The sequence below is a fragment of the Onychostruthus taczanowskii genome, unplaced genomic scaffold (genome assembly GCF_017590055.1).
Source record: "Onychostruthus taczanowskii isolate IOZ18803 unplaced genomic scaffold, ASM1759005v1 scaffold9, whole genome shotgun sequence".
NCBI lineage: Eukaryota > Metazoa > Chordata > Aves > Passeriformes > Passeridae > Onychostruthus > Onychostruthus taczanowskii.
The window spans coordinates 7327260-7346311 of record NW_024506993.1 but is presented as its reverse complement, the minus strand read 5'-3'; the positions used below and the strand labels follow the sequence as shown (position 1 = coordinate 7346311).

At 42.7% G+C, this 19052-nt stretch overlaps 1 long non-coding RNA gene across 2 annotated transcripts in view; it reads left to right on the top strand.

Annotated features, from left to right (window-relative positions):
- Positions 1 to 553: 553 nt before the first annotated feature.
- LOC121347217 overlaps positions 554 to 19052 on the top strand; it is a 35366-nt gene continuing 16867 nt past the window's right edge. Inside the window, exons 1-4 of one of the 2 annotated variants that reach the window (XR_005954207.1) lie at positions 554 to 832; positions 1739 to 1819; positions 7358 to 7432; positions 9975 to 10041. This is a non-coding gene — a long non-coding RNA (uncharacterized LOC121347217). Of the gene's footprint in view, positions 833 to 1738; positions 1820 to 7357; positions 7433 to 9974; positions 10042 to 19052 lie in introns of those variants that run through there. The other variant, XR_005954208.1, reaches the window with a different exon arrangement.

Genomic DNA, 19052 nt, shown 5'->3' with positions numbered 1-19052 from the left:
GAAACCATATGGAGAACGGGGCTGGCACTGCCGGGCGCTCTCCCGGGTGGGACACGGAAAGCTGTGCCTGGCACAGAGGGAGGAACACTTGTTTTAAACACAAATCCCGGCAGGAGCTCCTGGGGCCCGGGCAGCCAGCCCCGTGAGGGGAGCGCGGGCACGCGGCACCCGCCCCCCCGCGCGCCTCTCCCCGCGCTCCCGCCCCGGGCCGTGATTGGCCCCGCGCCCTCTCCCTCCTCCAATCCCAGGGGCGGAGCCCGTTCCCGCCCCCGCTGATCCCGCCCACCGAAGCGACAGCTCGGCTCCGCCTTTCCGGCCGTCTCCATGGCAGCGAGGGCGGGGGGTTTTAAGACGTCCCGGGGACCATTGCGGTTGGTTGCTTTGCTTTTCGAAGCCGGCGAGGCTAAAGGTAAACTAGCTAGTGTATTTGGTATTTTTTTTTTTATTTCCTGACTTATTCTCCCGTAATCACACGGGATGGTACCTTTCAAAGAGATCGTAAATCCATCCTCTCCCCCCCTTTCCCAGTGGTAGGGCGCAGGCGGTGCGCGGCCCCGCTGCGGCCGTGGCGCTCCCGCCCTGCTGGGGCCGCGGCCTGAGGCGGAGCGGCCCTGGGCCGGGGGTGCAGGTGCCGTGCTCGGCCCGAGGGCCTTCCCTGGGGCTACTGGAGATCCGGGGACTGCCCGCCGAGGTTCGTCCCGGGCTGCCTCAGGCCTTGGCATCTGCCCAGGGCAGCGGGCGGAGGATGCTCAGGCTGCTGCCGGTTTGTCACGCACGACGGTGCTGGTTGGTCGCTCCTGTTGTAAGCTGTGGGCGCCCTTAAAGACAGGAGGTACGGGCGGCGGGGTGCTCTGGCTTCTCCTGTCGCCGGTAAAGGTGTGCCCCGGCTGAAGGAAGGAGCGCTGCATGGATGTGCTCCGTGTTGAACGAGGTGAAGCAAGGCCAGGCGGACAGAGGTGTTTTCAGTGTGATAAAACATCCCTCCCTAGAAGATGCACCCCAGCGTCAGCAGAGGCCTCGTGTAAACCGCTGGTTCCAGAGTTAGGTGTGACACATGACAGCGAGGAGGCCTTACCTAATGTTATCTTGATGAGCTCTTTCAGTTTTCCCACCCTTTGACATTATCAACACGTGACAAGTTATTTAATTTTACTTAAAGTGAAAACGCATTCACCTCTGAGGTGAAAAAAAATAGCCAAAACATTTTCAGTCTTCTGAAAAGTGCTGTAGGGTCTTTATTTGCATCAGTGGGCAGCTGATCTCCTTAATAGCGCAGAAAAAAATCCATTAAGTTCTAAACAATTTAAACATAGCTTCCTATGAACATTTCCCTGTATCTGTGAGAAGTAGTTTACAAGTATAACTGTGTTCAGTGTAACGTGATAAAAGCCAGAATCAGTAATGTAAACAGTAGTAGACAATTTATGTAAGCACTAAGTGTGTGTGTGGTTATAAGCATCTGAAACTCGAGAAAACTCAAGTGCTGAATCTGAAACTGAAACAAATTTGGTTTTCATAAATTATTAGAAGCAGTAGTATTTTCCTAAAACATATTGTGAACATTAGTAGTGTGAATGTATTCAAAGCAAATTGTAGCAATGCCTTGTGGCAGGTTTTGTGTAGATAGCTGACATGTATAATGTGTGCAGCTTTTTAACCAGAATTGTTTAATACTGGAAAGTGTACATTAATGTAAGTCTGTAGAAGATTTTAATTTCACTCGGCTTTTCTTTTATAGAGTACAAAACTGGGGCAAACAACTGAAGATGTCATCCTGTTTGGCTCAGGAGGTTCACCTGGCTAGAAGACATGAGGAGATGTGAGTAGTTGTGCTCTGCCTCGCAGCAGTTTGTGTTGGGTCTTGTGATACTCCCCCTCCCTGCCCACGACCCTCGGTGCCAGTGAGTCTGAGCTCTGCACAGCACAGTGGTGCTGCAGCAAGGGGCTGGAGTTCCAGGAGGTGGCACTCTTCCTTCAGGAACCATGGGAATCAGCATCCTGGCCTGACATTTAGGGTATTTAGGTTGATGAGGTTTTTGACTTCCAATGGTGGTACTGGTTTAAGATCTCCATTGTCAACCTGTCACTGTTAAATTCCTGTTTGGTGGAGGTAATTGGAGCTCTCACTCAATGCCTCAATTATAAAGTTGCTTCTTTGTTGCCCTGTAAACTGAAATTGTGAGGCAAATACAGTAGTGATTCAGGAAAATTTGCTTTTCTTGTAACAGCTAGCACATGCCAATGAGCAAATGTGGTACTGATCAAGTCACCCCAACCCACCCTGTCTTTCCTTCTTGGGGGAGATTCAGTGCTTCTAAGCACCTCAGCATTTGAGGACTGCTGGTTGCAACGTTTTAGCTTGGTACAAGCACAGCAGGTGATGCCTGCCTGTACCTTTTCCCTCCCCCAGCACACCCACCCTGCAGCCGGCTTAATTAGCCCCATCGTTTTGAGAAAACTGGGTAAGGTAAAAAGGTTATTTTCCAGCTCCTGAGCAAAATGTTCTACCCACTTAGCAAAATGTTTTCCTTTGTAGACTGTCTCAGAGATCAGAGCTGCTACAGCAGATGGAGACTTATCTAAGAGACAAAAAGACTAAAAAGACATGGCAAACTCAAGCAGCTGATGCAGCTCATAAAAGGAATGCAGCACTTTTAAATGTAAGTTTCTGCAACTACCAGGAACCGTATCAAAATGTCACGGTTATGTAGCTTAGATAATTAAAAAAAAAAAAAAAAAAAAAAGAGAGAAGTGTTTGCTCTATAGTTGTCATTTGAATCCTCTTCTATATGGTTCCCTCTTCTGGAACTGGACCAAAAAGTATTAAATGACAAGTCTTTATTATCCGATGGCATCACTACCTGTTTCCCGTGCCCTTCTTACAAAAGCCTCGTGGTGGCAGCTGCTACTATGTATTTTTATTTTTTTTCAGCACATGTAGTGATGTAACACATGCTAGTACATGTCTGCCTGAGAGAACTCGGGGGTCTGTCAGGACTCACAGCCCCTCTGTGCTGCGGGTGTGGTTGGAAATGGGCTGACCAGGCTACAGGGCTTTGGGCCAAGGGTAGGAACTGGTCTCCTGCTGTGGTTGTGATAAGTTGTGGAAGAGGTTCTCAGTTTAATATTTTTCTCTAAAGAGGTGTAGAGTGACTTCAAGCATTTTGCTTGCACGTCTGTAAAAGCAGTGTTTGGTGTTTGCAGCCCTTCACTGGGGTTACACCATTAATAATGTTCATAGCTGTTCTGCATACCTGTTGTAATATTCAGGTAAGATTTGTTTCCTAGGCAATTAAAAAGATCTAAGTTTGATGGCAGGGACTGAAATACTCCTCTGGAACCCCTAGCTCAGGCGTCTGAGTTTGAAGAGATGCACTTGACCACTGACATGATGCATTTGAAAAATGTGTGTCAGTTTTTCAGGAGGCAGCAGAAAACTGAACCTACTGTGCCTTTTCTTTAAGCTCCTACTTATTAAGGGTCCATAATACATGTGTTGTGTTTATTGAAAAAGTAGTTTTATTCTAGAAAATTACAAAATTAATTCGTGTCACCAGAATTTCTTTGGTTTTTTTTCTTGCAGAGCCTGGTTCGGATTTAAAACGTTCATATTTTGGATGGGTATAATCCTGTTGCATTAGAGTGTGTATTTAAAAGAGAGGTTTATTTAGAGGGGGAAGACAAGAAGAACAGTTAGCCAGGAATCCCTTCGTAACTATTCTGTGACAAAGAAGATTTTTCAGCTTGGGCTGGTGAACTGGTACATTCTGGACAGGGGCAATCAAGCCCCTCTTTATTTGATATACCAAGTGTAGGTTCTTCAGTGAGAGGCTGAGGATAAATTGATGGTTTGGTTATTTTTTTTCCCTAGCTCCTGCTCTGTTGATTTCATAATTTCAGCCATTATGACTCCTATTTTCCATAGGCATTTTAGGTTAGATTTTTCCTTCGTAAATATAGGGCTTTATAAATTATTTGTGTTTATGAATGCATTCTCATTTGACATACACAGGCAAACACAATAAATGCAGAGTATATTTCTCCATCCTGAAAGCTATATTGTAGTGTAAATGGTAACAATAGCTCAGACATATACAGAGTGTAAATATTTCTGCAGTTAAACAGATATTTGCTATCTTCTGTCACATCCTCAAAATTGTTCCTTTCAAGTGTCAAAAATGTTGGTGTTTGTACAGAAAAAAAGCAAAAACATATGTATCAAAACAAATTCTGTTGCAGGATAAAATAGCATAAATCAATTTAAATCTATTAATTTTATCCTAGTTTTAACAAGCATGCACTCCTGCAGATGCTTTTTGATAACAGAAGAAAACAGGAAAAAAAAAATCTATGCAGCATAATATATGAGAAGCTTGAAAACAAGACTGATTAATGTGCCAGCTTCAGAATATTGTTCCTGATACCAGGCACTGTACATTTCACAGTTACCATGTGGAGAGTTGTTGATTTGGCCTACTCAAAAATACATGGACATGACGAAGTGTTATTTTTTTATTTGCATTTCTGGTTTTCTGCGTGTAAGCAAAATCAGTTGTTTTCAGTAATAGATCATAGCAAAAGCCATTTTTCTTTCTCTGTGCTAGTTGGAATTTATGCACAGGAAAGATTTTAAAATTAATTTAAATTCTAATCAGTAGGAAGCAAGGAACTAACCTTGTTTTTTTTTAATTGAAATTTTGACATTATAAGCATTTGTTCAGCATTTTAGCATAATTATCAGAGTATTTTCCTCAATGTCTTTAGAGGGAGACTGCAGATTAGGGAAATCTGTATCATTTGGTGCTTATATAATGTTGTCGTAATAAAAGCAGAAATTAGACTAGTATTTGTAATCTAATTTATGACATTTGTTTCTCAGTGATATTTCTTGTGTTTAGAAATATGTATTACTATGCAACAGCTTGTAGCATGAAATAGAAAAGAAAGAGTATGCTATATAGTAATTAGTACTGGAAAGGTAATTTAGAACAAATTTGCTTTCCTTCCCGGGCATGCAATTCCAGAATTATTTAAGTGTGATTGTGCCAGACTGATATCAATATAAGTGACAGCTGAATTTGGTCCCCTAAAAGCAATGCATGTGTCATGCATTCCATTTTACCTCTGGGGAAGGGTCTTGAATTGTTTTTGTTCCAGTCCTTGTGGTTTTAGGGGAAGCACTGTAAGATGCTCTCTTTTTTTCAGTACAGTGACATATTAGATTAGCTGTTTTTTTCCAAAGAAGTTTATACTGCTGATGTATTTATTTTTATATTGATGACGGGGATTTATTTTTCCTACAAAGCTTACCAGTTGTGTAGAGACACACAAGAAGTGCCATCTAATCTTTCAGTAGTTCCAGTTATTTTCTAAAGCATACTACACCTTCCAGCAAAAATTTCTTACACTGTCTGTCATTAAATCAGTATTCTGAATGACAATAGACTGCACAACACAAACTGGAGTGAGCAATGAAAAGACACGTCCAATATCTAGGCTATGCCAAAGTGACCTTCTCTACTAAACATACATGCACAACTGCTGTCTCCTTTCTTGCCTGAAAGACTTTCATTTCCCATCACCATAAACATTCCAGTTACTTGGCTGAGTCTGTAAAGAAATAATGATTGATATTCTTCTTCCTCCCTGTTAAAATTCCTTCAGTAATTAGGAAGAAGGAATCAGAAAGGAGGAAAATCCAGTGGAAGAATATGAGGTGAACATTACTGAATGATCCTTTATTCAGTATGGTTTGTTATGGGGATAACTTCTCCAGACTTGGCCTGAGCCATTCTGATACAAGCCTCCTTTGGTGCTGTGTGTGTGTGTCTGTTCTGAGTATGTGCAACAGAGAAATTCCTTGCTCAAGTCACTCAAAAAATCTGTGTTGGCCTCTGTTGTTTTGACATCATGATTTCAAATGGCCTGTGTCCTTTTTGCTATTCCCTATATATGTTTGTCCCATTAGTCTTTTGCTACCTGAGAAGGGGCAGCCATTTGCTTCTGAGAATTTGGATAAATCTGAGAATTGGTTTTCTCTTTGTCAGACATCCTTTAGCTTCGTACAGTGGTATGGATTTTGCTGTAGAAAAGGGAGGAACAATTTTACTTGGTTTAGGTTTGTAATTATGAACAAGAGAATATTGTAAAAAGAATTAATGAAATAAGATGAACACTAAATTGAACAATCTGACTCTGTGTGTCACTAAGTTAAACTTCAGCAAGGCTGGGTTTTTGCTTTTGTTAATCATACTCTACTGAGCTAAACTTGAGTTGAACACTGTTTACTTACTGATGTGTTCAGACTGGCTATTATTCAATACGAGTAATCATGTTTGGTCTCTCTTGTGGATATGCTCCTCCAGAATCTCACTCTTCTTTTCAGCAGCAGTGGTGGTGAATATTTGGGAAGTCCCTTTGGGGAATTTCCTCTCTCATTTAGTTTTTCTGTTGTACTCTTCACACCCGCTCTCTGCTCCCAACTCTGCCATCTGCTATACTTTCTTTCCCCCTCCACTCTGTTCAGCTTTGGCTTCTTCACACCCCACTCCCACGTCCCTTTCTGTCTCTCTTCATCTGCCCACCACTCAATCTCTTCAATGTTTGGGTATGGAACTAAGCCCACAAGAACAGGTCAGAACTTTAAAGGGGGAGGGTGGTTACTTTGGGAGCATGCTTTGATTTGTTTGTTGCTGTTGATTTTTTTGGTTGTTTCTTTTTTAAAAGATTTATTTGGGCTTCTGTGAATCCAGCACACATCCACTGGACAAGCAGAAACCCAAATACTGATTTTTTTTTTGTAAGAAAACTATGTGAGGTGCATTGTCATCCAAGCTTGTCTGGTGAACAGCTTGCTGCAGCTCTACATTTATGTGCACATGTTATGCATGCATATTAGCAAGTCATCTTTGTCTTGAGAAGTAAAGATCTTGCACATAATTTGCCTAGTTACTTTACAGTTACAGTAGCTAGAATACATACTTCAGTCTTATGCAGCACAGAGAAAGATGTTCTGTTCCCCTCAATTTCCTTAAGTTTTATACAACACAATTTAACTAATTTACCCTGGTGTCCAGAGAGAATAGCAGTGTTTACAGCAAAAGTCTGACTTGGCTGTGAAATGTACTCTTGTATGAAAAAGGTGCAGCAAACACATTTAGCAGCTGTAGGGTGTTAGTCTAAGTAGTACAAGTTGGATTTCAGAGTGACTAAACAAATATTTGAACTGCAGTGTTAATTTTTGAATGCTGTTTAGCTGTAATGGGTTTATTTAGTTAATTTAAATGTCTTTATGTGTGTATTTTTCTTTTAAATTTCCCAGTGCTTGTTTTTAAAATGTACTTTGCTTGTGTTTTAGGATATAGAAGCAGCAGAAAAAAGGCTGCAAGAAAGAATGTATTTACTTCCACATCCTGATACTGTTAAGTTAGAAGTAAGTCCTAGAACTCTGTCTTTTCATTTGTTTCCATTTGCTGTTTACCAAATATTTTGCTTTTTTTTTTTTTTTTTTCCCTGAAGCATGTTCTTAAAGTGAAAATAATTGATTTTAAAATCCATTGACTGGTATAGCCAAAGGCCTGTGTACTGTGTAGCAAGCTGAACCTAAATTCTAGGACAAGGTCCCTAGATTCTGGAGCATTCTGGTGGAAATATTTAGCAGCTTTCAGATCTATACAAACTTCTATTTAATAATGAAGTCAAATATAAAAAATCAATACTGTGAGTATTAGAAGATTACTGTGTTTACTATGTCAGAGCTATTTAGTTTGTTTTATATGGTCATCCCATTCTCAGTTTACCACAAATTGTCATCTTTACATTTCAGGGTCAGCAGTTTATCAGCAAGAGCAGAGAAAATTTCACATCAATTATTTTAGAGTTATATGGAAGCTTATGAAAAGTACTGCAGCAGGAACACTCGGGGTTTTGTTTTTTTCCTTCTCAATTTGCAGTCCCTAAAACATTACTTCAAGATAAAAATTTGAGCAGGTTCCCATCTGTTTCTTGCCCCAGTGGTTTGTGTTTGTGCTGTGTGGTGGCTTGGTTCCCAGGGGCACAGGGCAGAGTGTCCCGTGCTGGTTTGGGTGCTGGGGCTCTGTCAGAGCAGGGCCAAGGGCCAGGTTTCAGCACTGTCAGCAGTGAAGAGAGGTGTATTGTACCTCAGCTTCACACCTGCTGGGCAAGTGTTGGCATGCTTAGGCTACTACTTAAAGGAGAGGCATCACTTCTTGTTCTGGTTACTGTTCAAAGTTTTCATCTGTCATTGCATTTTGTAAATAGCCTGCTGTGGCTGTGACAGGGTGCACACTGGGTATGCCCCTTCCGTGGCTTTTTTCTTATTTTTAGACATTTTTAGGCAAAAGGGTACATCCTTTCCTGGATACTTGTACATTTGGAATGATGCTAAGGAAGATGCCAACCTACTAATATTAAACATTAAACCTGTCTTGACTGTGTTGAGAAGTAGTTTTAGACTCTTCAGTGACTTCAGAGACACCTCTCGGGTAGTTTGGGTCACTTAGTCCATGGTAGGTGTGAAGCTGCTCCTCGAGTGAAGTCAGCACAAATCGGAGGCTGCAGAGCGATTGCTCGTGGCTGCAGAATGTCTGCACTCTGCAGCAGTGGTGAAATTTTGGAGAGAACAGAGTTACTATTTGAAGGAGAAGATCCTATTTCAGCCTTTTTTTTTTTTTTTTTACGCTTCTGGAGAAGAGTGCTATAAATAGTGGAAAAAGAAAACTTTCTTTCATGGTACAAAATTCTTGTGCGTGCTTTGTTCCAAAACACTTCTGAGCATATTTCACTCAGCCATGTATGTGTCTGTATTAATATACTCTGAAAGTTATGGCTATAATGGATCCCCAGCTTGCTGAGTCGGAGTAGTTTTGTGTGACAGCACATATGCTTGTCAAAAAAGATTCTTTGAGTAAATCTGTTGAAGAAAATATTTTTGTAAACCTGCAAGAGCCATAGTTATATCTGAGTTACATGTAAGGATCAAAATGATTAGCCAGGAATCTAATACTGTGCAGGGAGATCTTCAGTTTTATTCTGCACTTCTCCTTCATGATATACTTAAATAAAGAAAAAAGGCTCACTACATATGTATCATAACTGTTTTCTACTGCAAAATTCCGTTTTTCTGAATGGACATCAATGGCAGTAAATACTTACATATGTGGATGGATTAAAGTGCTATCTTAGCACAGTTCTTAGATCACATTATTTTGTGGGGAAAAAATGATACCTGGCACTTAAAATTTTCCTGAAAATCCTACAAACAGTTATCCTTAGCATACCAACACAGAAATGATGAATGAGTAAAAACACAGATAAATATGTTAAATTTATTACTCAGAGACACAGTGTAAAGCAAGAGGAAGGGTTAGATGATCCACAGTGATTCTCCTAGACCACTCACTCAGTATACATCACCTTTTTATTATTATTTTAATTTGTGATCCAAATACTGGATATGATTACTTCATCATTGAATTATCAAGTCTAAAATTTTTCTCAAATATTTTGAACTATAGTTGTGTCTAGTACTGTAAACTTTTCTAGAATAATCAATTTACATTGGTAAAGAGGAAGCCTTAATTTCTAACTTTTTATCCACTGCAAAATGAAATTCCAGTAACATACGTACTTAAATATAAAAGCTGCTTTTGGAAAAGTATATAATCATAGAAAATAGTTTATTAAAGGTACTGTAAGGTCTAAACTGATGTGTTGCTTACCACAAGAGGGCACATTCGGTCACTTCACAGTTTCTCCTGCAGAATGAAATATTTCCAAGCTGATATTTTGTATCATACAAGAGATTTAAAATTTCATATGTTAAGTACATTGTTCTTTTCTGAATTGCTTTACTCTTAAAGTAAAACTTAATAATGCATTGCACTTCTATGTTATTTTAACCTGGCTGACACAGATTTTGAAATTAAGTTTATTTTTTCTTATATCTTTCTCAGACTCACTATTGGGCATCAATAAAAGAATCTCTTCCCAAATGGGAAGAGTTTCTTTTAGGAAGAGCAGAAGTTCCTATTGGCTTTAAGAAAATGAAAGCTACAAAGCAGAGCATAAACTACCCTGAAGAAGATTCACAAAAATAAACATTTTAGTTTCATTTTGTTTTGTAATTTATCACTTAAGCAGAGAAGATCATCCAGATCGGGCAACAGAATATCATGCCATTAAACTGAAATGTAAATAATTTAAATGAGAATTAATTATATGGGATCATTTCATTCCATTGTTGCATTGTGTACGATTCCTTATTTTCATTCTGTACTAGAGAAGCAATCCTCAAGTGGGCTTTTAGGATCAAGAATGAGAAACATTGGTGTATAAATTTCCACCAAGGCAATTGGGTTTTCAATGTGAGAAGAGTTTTATGTTATTTTTAATCCTCTGCTTCTACATATAAGTGCGATAAGTAAAGACAGATTCTTTCATTATCCTTCTTCACTTCAGTCATCTGTGCTGCATGCCTGCTCCTGGATGAGGCAGAAAGGAAGAATTTACTGTTAGCAGGAAAGGCAGACTGCATCAGAGTAGCCTTGGTTTAGCACCAGGAACCTGTGCAAGAGCCTTCATGAGAGCAGTTGTAGAAGAAGCAAACTTGAATTTCTGCATCTTGTTTTCCCTGGGTTTTTTTTTTGTCATTGCCACTTTCATCACTCATACACCTCACTCCAGACAGCTTTTCCCAACCTCCTTCTGCCTACATTGTACTTGTTGTCTAACGGGTGGGCAAACAAATCTCTAGGGCTTTTTGCTACTTCTAGGCTGCTCCTAATTCTATTTTCTTTCTGCTGATAAAATCTACAAGTGAGAACTTTTTCTGAGGCATGAAAAGTTTGAAAGAAGCAAACTGAAAGGTAACTGGCAGTGGCTTTCCAAGAACAAAGTGTATACAGAAGTTGAAGATATAATATTTTCATTTTCAGCCATTGAACAGCTTCCCAGGTGCCTCCTCTGTATCAGTGAGTTTTAATTGTACTGAGCTAACCTGGTATGAAAAATTCACTGGTACAGAACTTCTAAAAGGAGTGTCAGTTCAGTGGAAGATCCTTTCTTCCACTGTGTGTAACATGGCCTGCAGAAAATTTCTTTCCTAAGCAAAATAAGCTGATAAAATATTAATTTCTTTTATTGTTAAGAACTTGGACTTGAGTCGGTGCACTGTTAAAAGTTAATCTCTTGCAATATCATCATTCCACGCACAACCTGGAAGTCGTAGGGGAAAAAAAGTACCTCTGCCAGTGTCTGAGGATATGAAAATGTAATTATTGCAAATATTATTAGTCTACTAGTTATCTGAGCTATGCATCTTCATACATAGAGAGAGACTCCACTATTCAAAAAACATTATATCCCTATGCAGCATGAGGACTCACTGACACAATAAAATCAAAACTTTAGGTGCAATATTAAATTGTTGTATATTTTCCACAGGATTATTAGGAGTTCGTTTTAAACTTTTTCTATTGAAGTGTCCATTAAACTGATAACTTTTTACAGAAACTGCCATCTTAGAATTATCCTGTTGAGTGGGTGTTGGTGTTTGTAACAATAACGTTGTTTTCATAATATGTGATGGCAGATTAGCACGCTTCTCTGCAGTGTTGTTAACAGTTGTAATTAAGGAATAAACAGTAAAGGGTGTCAGTCCGATGACAATTTCATCTATAGTGTCACAATACAAAATGTCACAAAATATTAGAACTGTTATATAACTACAAAAATATCAAATTAGGCTTTCATCTTACAAGCTGAGAGCTTAAAAAAAACTTGGCATAGAGACCATTGCAATTTTATACCTACTCAGTGTTCTGTCACAAAGACAACTTGGTAATATTTTCTTCTGTAAACTCACAATGTGATTCTCAATCTGATTTAGTGGGAATGTGTATGGATCTTACAGTTGTAGAGCTCACATTTAAAAAAGCAAATAACTGGAACCATTTGAGCACAGAAGAAGGGAAAACCTATTATATATGATACTCAGATTGAAGGGATGGATGAGCAGTTAATTACTAACAAAGAATGGGACTCGTCCTGTTCTTTGCATCTAAAGGGAAATCAACAAAAATCTGCGCCCCTAAGTACTTTACACATGCAAATAATCTGAGTCTTTATCTCTTCTGACTGCCTTACCACTGGGACACAATGCAGGTTCTCACTCTCTCCTTGCCCTGGTGCTTTCCCCTGGAAGGAGATCTGGGTGTGTGGACATCCATGGGTGAGAATTTGGCAATGTGCATGAAAGGCACTTGCAAGCAGGGTTAAGGTGGTTACCCTGCTGCAGTTAGGTGCTCACATAGCATGCCTGAGAGTAAAATAAAATTATCTGCAAAGAAGAAATGTAATTTTATTTCCTGCAGCATAACTGTAGAAGCAATAGGACAACTAGTTCAAGGAAAACTATGTAGGAACATGTCCAGGAAAAGAAAAACTGAATGGAGAGAACCATTTAAAGCAGGAATATGTGTAGGTGATTGTTCTCAGAGACAAGGACCTTCATGTTGGCCTGTGGCTTGAAACAAATAAATGCAATTGCCTGTGACTGTGAAATAGCACAATAATAGGGGCAGGAGCAAGTGTCTGAGTTGGGGCATGCAGTGGCAAGGGACCATAATTATATGGTATCTCCTGTTCTGCTTAGATTTGTTGAGTTTAATTTGCCATGGGCTAGCTTGATACTTGCCTTTTTTATAGATACAGATGTCAGAAAGCAAATGTTAAATGTTGGTGTGCTTTAAAAAAATTTAAGAATCCCCCTAATTGATTTGTACTGATATGATTTAATATTGGTCTCCTATGAGATCTCGAATGGGTATTCTTCACCAAGTCAAGGCAGTCACTTCAAACATATTGATTCTATGTAGTTTCACCCTATCTTATCCCAAGCATTTATATATATATATAAATAGACATTTACATCATATATCTTCTGTAATTTCCTACTCATCATGAGTGAATTTTTTTCTCAAAAAAAAACCAAACTCACCACACCCCCCAAAAGGAAAAAAAAAAAAAAAAAAGCAAAAAGAAAAAAAAAAAAAAAAAAAGATAAAGAAAAAAAAAGGAAAAAAACCCCACCCCCCCAAACTTATTACTCTATGGTCTTGACTTGCTGCTTGCCCCTTTGTGTTACAATATATGTATACATAAGCTGCAGTGGTCCTAGGGGTCTGTTGCTTCTTGTGCTTTTCTGATAGGTAGGGGATAGCAACTGAGTAAAGAGCAGTGAGAAAACCCAAAGGTTTTCCTGTTTGTAAATCAATCTTTTAGTGTCTTGCAAGAAGAAATAATTAATCATACTTTTCTAGGTTGATGCACCGCTGAGTAACCCCAATACTAACCCAGGAGCACAGCCTGTTCACCCATCTTGTCACCTCTACCATACACATTCCCAAGCTTTTTACTTTCTCAGTTATTCTGGCTGTGGGGGCAGGAGCAGAAGGCAAGGCATGTTACTTTTCCCTAACATAAGAAATTTCTTACTCTGCAGAATCTTCCACAAGCCTATTAATTTAATTTGAGAGTATATTTGAAATAGTAAGTTGGTTTAGACACTGTGGTATCCTCTTGATTGTATTTATTCAGGGTCATGTTTTTCATAGAAATTGGGAGCTAATTTTTAGTCTGAGCTTATAGTTCTTCATTTCTGTCTTTTTCATTCACATAGAGCAGGTTGGGGATGTAGATGCTCAGTTTGAGCTTGTTGGTACTGAAAAACAAGAAAACCAAATTTAAAATGGAATGTACTTTTAGAGGTTATATCTGAAAGAAAACATTATTTACTCCATAATGGTAATTTTCATAATATTTTAATACTTGTGTTCAGATACAACTTGACCTTAAATATCACCCCAAATGCAAGCTGTTTTAACATATTTGTAATGCTAAGGTCTTCATTACTGTGATATTCTGTTTGCTCAAGGATTATAATCCATGGATATACTGTGTTATAGTTGAAATAAAGCTTTGATCAGTGTTCCATTCCATGGATGAGTTGGATGTAAGTTGGTGCCTGCTGCAGCCAAGTGTGAACAGTGAGCAGGCCAGTGATAAATACTTTGCTTAGGTATGGTGTTTATTTTCCTCTGACTCTGATATGAAATATTAATCTGCTGAGTGAAGATTAAAATCTCAAAAGTTTACTGATGAAAACTCCAAACGTAATGAATCCCAGATCGATTATTTTCACTCTTCCTATTGTTTCATAAAGTATAAACTAAATTACTTCAGATATGCGATTACTAGGAAGATGTAGATATAGATACTTAAACCCTTGCTAAGGAAACAGGTGGGGGAAAATGGTTCTTTAGTACATCCTCCTGCTGTGTGAAACTCTTTGTCTTTGCTATAAATAGGGTGATTTAATTTGGGAATTTGCTACTCCTTTTAAACACAGTTAAAACAGCTCTTGAAAATGCGCTAAGCTGTACCCGCTGTGTTTGTAGCCTTCCAGTTGTAGCTTTTACATTTGGCTTACTTTGAATACGTGTGTTTTTAACGCATACGGATAGAAAGTATGCTCACTTCTTCCCGTAAGTTTTATCGCTGTGATGATAATCTTAAAAATAAATGTGTGGTGTTCTTTCCCCTCTCTCAGTCGTATCACCTACCAGAAAACCCTAATAAGCAACAAAATAGTGTGAGACAGTATTTACATCACACTTTTGAAACAGATTCAAGCAGAACCAGCTGCTGTAAGATTATTTTACAAATCTATTGTAAATTAATAAAAGGGAAAATTGCCTTCCTTTAGGTAAATTACAGTCTCCTTTACTAATTACCGTAGCTTGAAGCCGCAGTAAATAAGTACCTGCCTCACTGCGGTGAATGGGAAATGAGAAACGTAATTTTTGGTAACCAGACTTGCCTTTCTTTACCCATTTACTTCGTATGTGTTCCAATGGCTTCATTCACGGAGCTCTGACTGTTGCTCAATAAAAGCTTCCGGAGGATAATGTGCTCAAAGTGAAGCACATGCCGGCAGCTTTGTTCAGCGCCGCCGAACCTGCGCGCTGCGCTCCGCGGCCGCGCTGCGCTCCGCGCCCACCGCCGCGGGCTCTGCCCGAGGGGCAGCGCTGCTTCGAGCCGGGGACACGCCAAGCCAAGCGACTGCGGCAAAGGGAGAAAGGAGGGGACGAAAAAAACAAAAAAAGCCCCAAACAAACCAAAGCCCGTTTGTCGGTGTTGCCCGGTGGGAAAGGAGCTCGCTGTGGCGCGGGAGGACAGGCGGGTGCCGGGCGCTCTGAGCGGGGCGCGGGGACTGCGCCGGTGCGCTGGGAGAGGCAACGGGCAGCGCATTGTGTGCGTGTGTGTGTGTGTGTGTGTGTGCGTCCTCCCTCGCTCAACGGCGCCGAGATTCCCAGGAAAGCTCTGGGCAGCGGGTTGGATTCCTTGGAAACGCTCGTAATAATAATGTTAAGGGTAAAAAACGTATTGGTAAATCCCTAGGAAAAAGGGTTGTCTATGTGACCCAAAGTGTCGCGGTCCCCAGACAACTGGAATCTGTGTTTAGAGGGTGCTTAAACTACTGCAGCCGCTTTGCTCTATTCCTCGGACGTTTCTTTGTATTAAGTTTCCGGGTACACTTGGCTTTTTCCTCTATAATTAGCTTTCTTTTGCTGGGTTCATTGATAGATACGATTATCCAGTGTTGGTAATATCTCAATTCATTAACATAATGAATCAGAAGGGAGAGGCTGATAATAAATCAGAAAGCTTCTATTTATGTGAAATATCTTGGCAACTGACAGCAGTGAGAAGACAGTAGAAGGAGTATCAGACAGCGGGACCTCGGGAACGGGGCTGCGGGAGGTCTCAGGTGCTCTCTGCGCTTTAAACGCCTGAGCCCTTCACAGGACAATCGTGTCCATTGCAGTGGCGCTGATGTGGGAAAATACCTGGTCTCCCAAGTGGTTCAAAGCGCCATTCCCGTTTTGTTTGGGCTCCCGGCCCCGCGGGCTGGGACAGGGGCTACCACTGTCCCCCCACGGCTGCTGTTTGTGCGCATTGCCCGCGGTCTGGGGTGGCCCGGGAGGGGCCGGGGATGCTTCGAGAGGCTCGGCGAGGAGCCGGGAGAGGAGAAGTGGGTCCAGCGAGGTGCCCACTCCTTGTCCCATCGCCCGGATGGACTTCTGCGCCCGGATCCGATCTCTTTTAAAGTTTGTCATCAGCCTGCTGCTTCTGCCAACGCAGAAGACGGCAAAGATGCCGTCTTCTATTTGTAGAAGTCAAGTTTTGTGTTGTTTTGGGCTTATATACCCAGAATTCTGGGAGCGGACCTTTTCTGTGGTCTGTGTCTGACAGCATTTTGTCCCTCTTTGGGACAAAAATATGCTTGGGTAACTAAACACGCTCTTACCGGAGTCACTTTAAAGCAGAGTTTAAGAGCACTGGTGACTTGAAGCACCCGCACTGAACGGCTGCTTGTGCTCCCTGGGGAGCACACCCGAGGCTCCCTGAGGGCTGAGCCACATGGCCCAGCTGCAGCTTCAACATCTTATGAGGAGAAGCAGCCCGTGAAACAGAGAGCATAGAAGTCTAAATGTACTCTTTTCCTTTTACTTTTTTTTGTTTTTTAATATTTAATTGAGGGCACGTGTTGCCCGTAATTCAATCAATTAAGCAATTGCAGTAAATCAATGAGATAAATACAAATAACATGAGGCTACGGCTTTGAGCTAGGCAGGGTTAGCAATAAGAGTAGGCTAGGAGTGGGGTTAAAAGCTGGGACAGCCTCAGCTGGAGAATCAGGATGTCTGGTAGAAACTAGCTGGTAAGGGAAATTCCCCTTCCCTTTCCCTCTTACGTGTCTTCTCTAAGGTCCCGAGGTGACGGTGTTGGTCAGCACAGCACCGTACCTGTGAGAGGGCTGCTGACAAGGTGAGGAGGATGACAGCAAGGAGGGAGGGTGACTGGTTAGGGCAAAGCTGGCCGTGGTGTGAGGTCTGAGCGCAGGAATCCTCAGGAGAGGAAGGCCATGGGGTGACCGTGGTAACCGCTCCAGGGTGGCAGTCCAAGGGGTGGGTGCCTTTCCCTGCTGGTGGCCTCCTCTGCCTGCACAGCCAAGGGTCTACCTGTCCCTTGCCATCCCATCTGTGGTTCTCAATGGGTCTAAAGTAGCCGAGCAGGGAGCTTTGTCGCCCTCGCTGTGGCCGCTGTCGCTCCCGGCTGGAGGGAATCCCTCTGCTGGGACCCGTCTTTTCCCTCGGGTGCCGGGCAGCTGCCCCTGGAGCCTTAGGCTCTCCACAGAACTCGGCTGTGGGTGGCAATGCAGCCCCGGCTCTCTGGGGGTACCCAGGGTATCAATTTGAAGGGGTTGGAGGGGACCTGAGGAGAGAGGCATGAGGAGGTGTTGGGGGAGTGGGCAGGAGCCATACCATGAGGGCTGGGGAAGGAGCACAAGGGCTGCCAGCAGTAGCCTAAAAGAGCAGAAGTGCCCTGATCGCAACCCTAGGAGGGTGAGGCCCACGAAACCCGTCCCTCGTGGGGACCCTCGTGGATGACACGCAGGGGTGGGCTGGCACAGTCGAGGCCCAGCAGGCGTACTTAAAAATCATACAAATACTTCCGTAAAACGGCTTAAAGCGGCAGAAGGACAAGTCCTACGGGCACCTGGGCGTCCTGGGGAACACGGCGGTTTGGGAAAGGCATGCGTCAATTTAGCCCTGGTGTTGACTTAAGCGAAAGTGCTAAGCCATTCCTAAACCTAAGTCAATACAGACTTAAGCCAAAATTGTTATTAACGAGCTCTAATCTGATTTAAGAGCCTCCGAGCGAGCCGTGTCTACAGGACGCGCGTTGCCTTGCGCTGCGCTCCGCGGTGCCCGGTCCCGGGGGGGCCGCAGCGGGAGCGGTCGGGCCGATGCAGCCCCGGGCAGGGGGAAGGCGGCTTTCGGGGAGAGCCGGGCCGCCGTGATTTGGGCCGGCCGGTGATCTCCCTCCGCGGGATAACTTCTTAAAACTGTACCCAGCTCGGCTGCTCTGGGGCGATTCGGATCTGTGCAAGCGCCTCCGGGCCGGGGCTGCCGGGCCCCCTCTGCCGTGCCCGCCCGGGGGTAGTGCCGAGCGCCGGCAGCTCCGCTCGCTCCGAGCGGGACATGCCAGTGCATTTCTTCCCCCGTCCCAATGGGGCAGTTGAGCCCTCCACTCCACCCCTCACTGGGGGCCTTTCTTTTCTTCCCCACCAGCTTTGAGCAGCGCTGTTTCAGATTGGCCTTTTTATGTTTGATATAAAGAATAGTTGTTGGCCAATTCCATCTTTTCATCGCTGCTCTCCAGGCCCGGGTCCAAGCGGCTTGTCAGATGCTCATTAACTCCCCCTTTGGCTCTTTCCAGTGTGTCTCCTAAGCTCATTGTGCCAAGAACTAGCGCTTCTTTCTCTTTACATGGCTCCCTTTCTCTGCTCCATCAGGGAGACAAATTACTTTCCAAAAGGGATCGCCAGGGATGGTTTAATGAGAATTTCTCCAGCGCTGGCCGTGGAAATCAATGTAGTTAACATTCGGTGCACTTAATTGGACTTTTCTCTTCTGCCTCCTTCAAAAAAACTCTGAAGCTATCCTGTTAATCTCTCATTTGTAATCAATTGTGTTGACTAAACAAAAGTCTAGGTCGTCCTTTCTTCCTGTCCCAGACAATCCTTTGTTGCCTCTAAATGCCTCATTCTTGAGTGCTCCTGGTCGTGTAGATGGGTCCGATTTTTGACAGTTCATTATTGCGCTTTTGTCCATTTAATCTCCCTCGCTGTGTTTTGCATGTGCATGCCTTAATGAGCTCCGTTGGCAATTAACATGTTTCTAGCAGCAAACTGGTTGCTCAGACGTTTGGAGAGCGGAGTGCAGGGAAAAGGGCAACGCAGCTGCCTGTAGGTTGGTCGCTTCCCGGTGCCCGGCGCGGTGCCGGGACGCACCTGGGAGCCGCCCGGTCCCGGGGAAGCGCCGGGCCGGGCCGGGCGGGCCGAGGGGGAAGCACGGAGGCGCTGGCACGTCGCTCTCTGCGCAGAGGCACCTCTAACCCTCCCC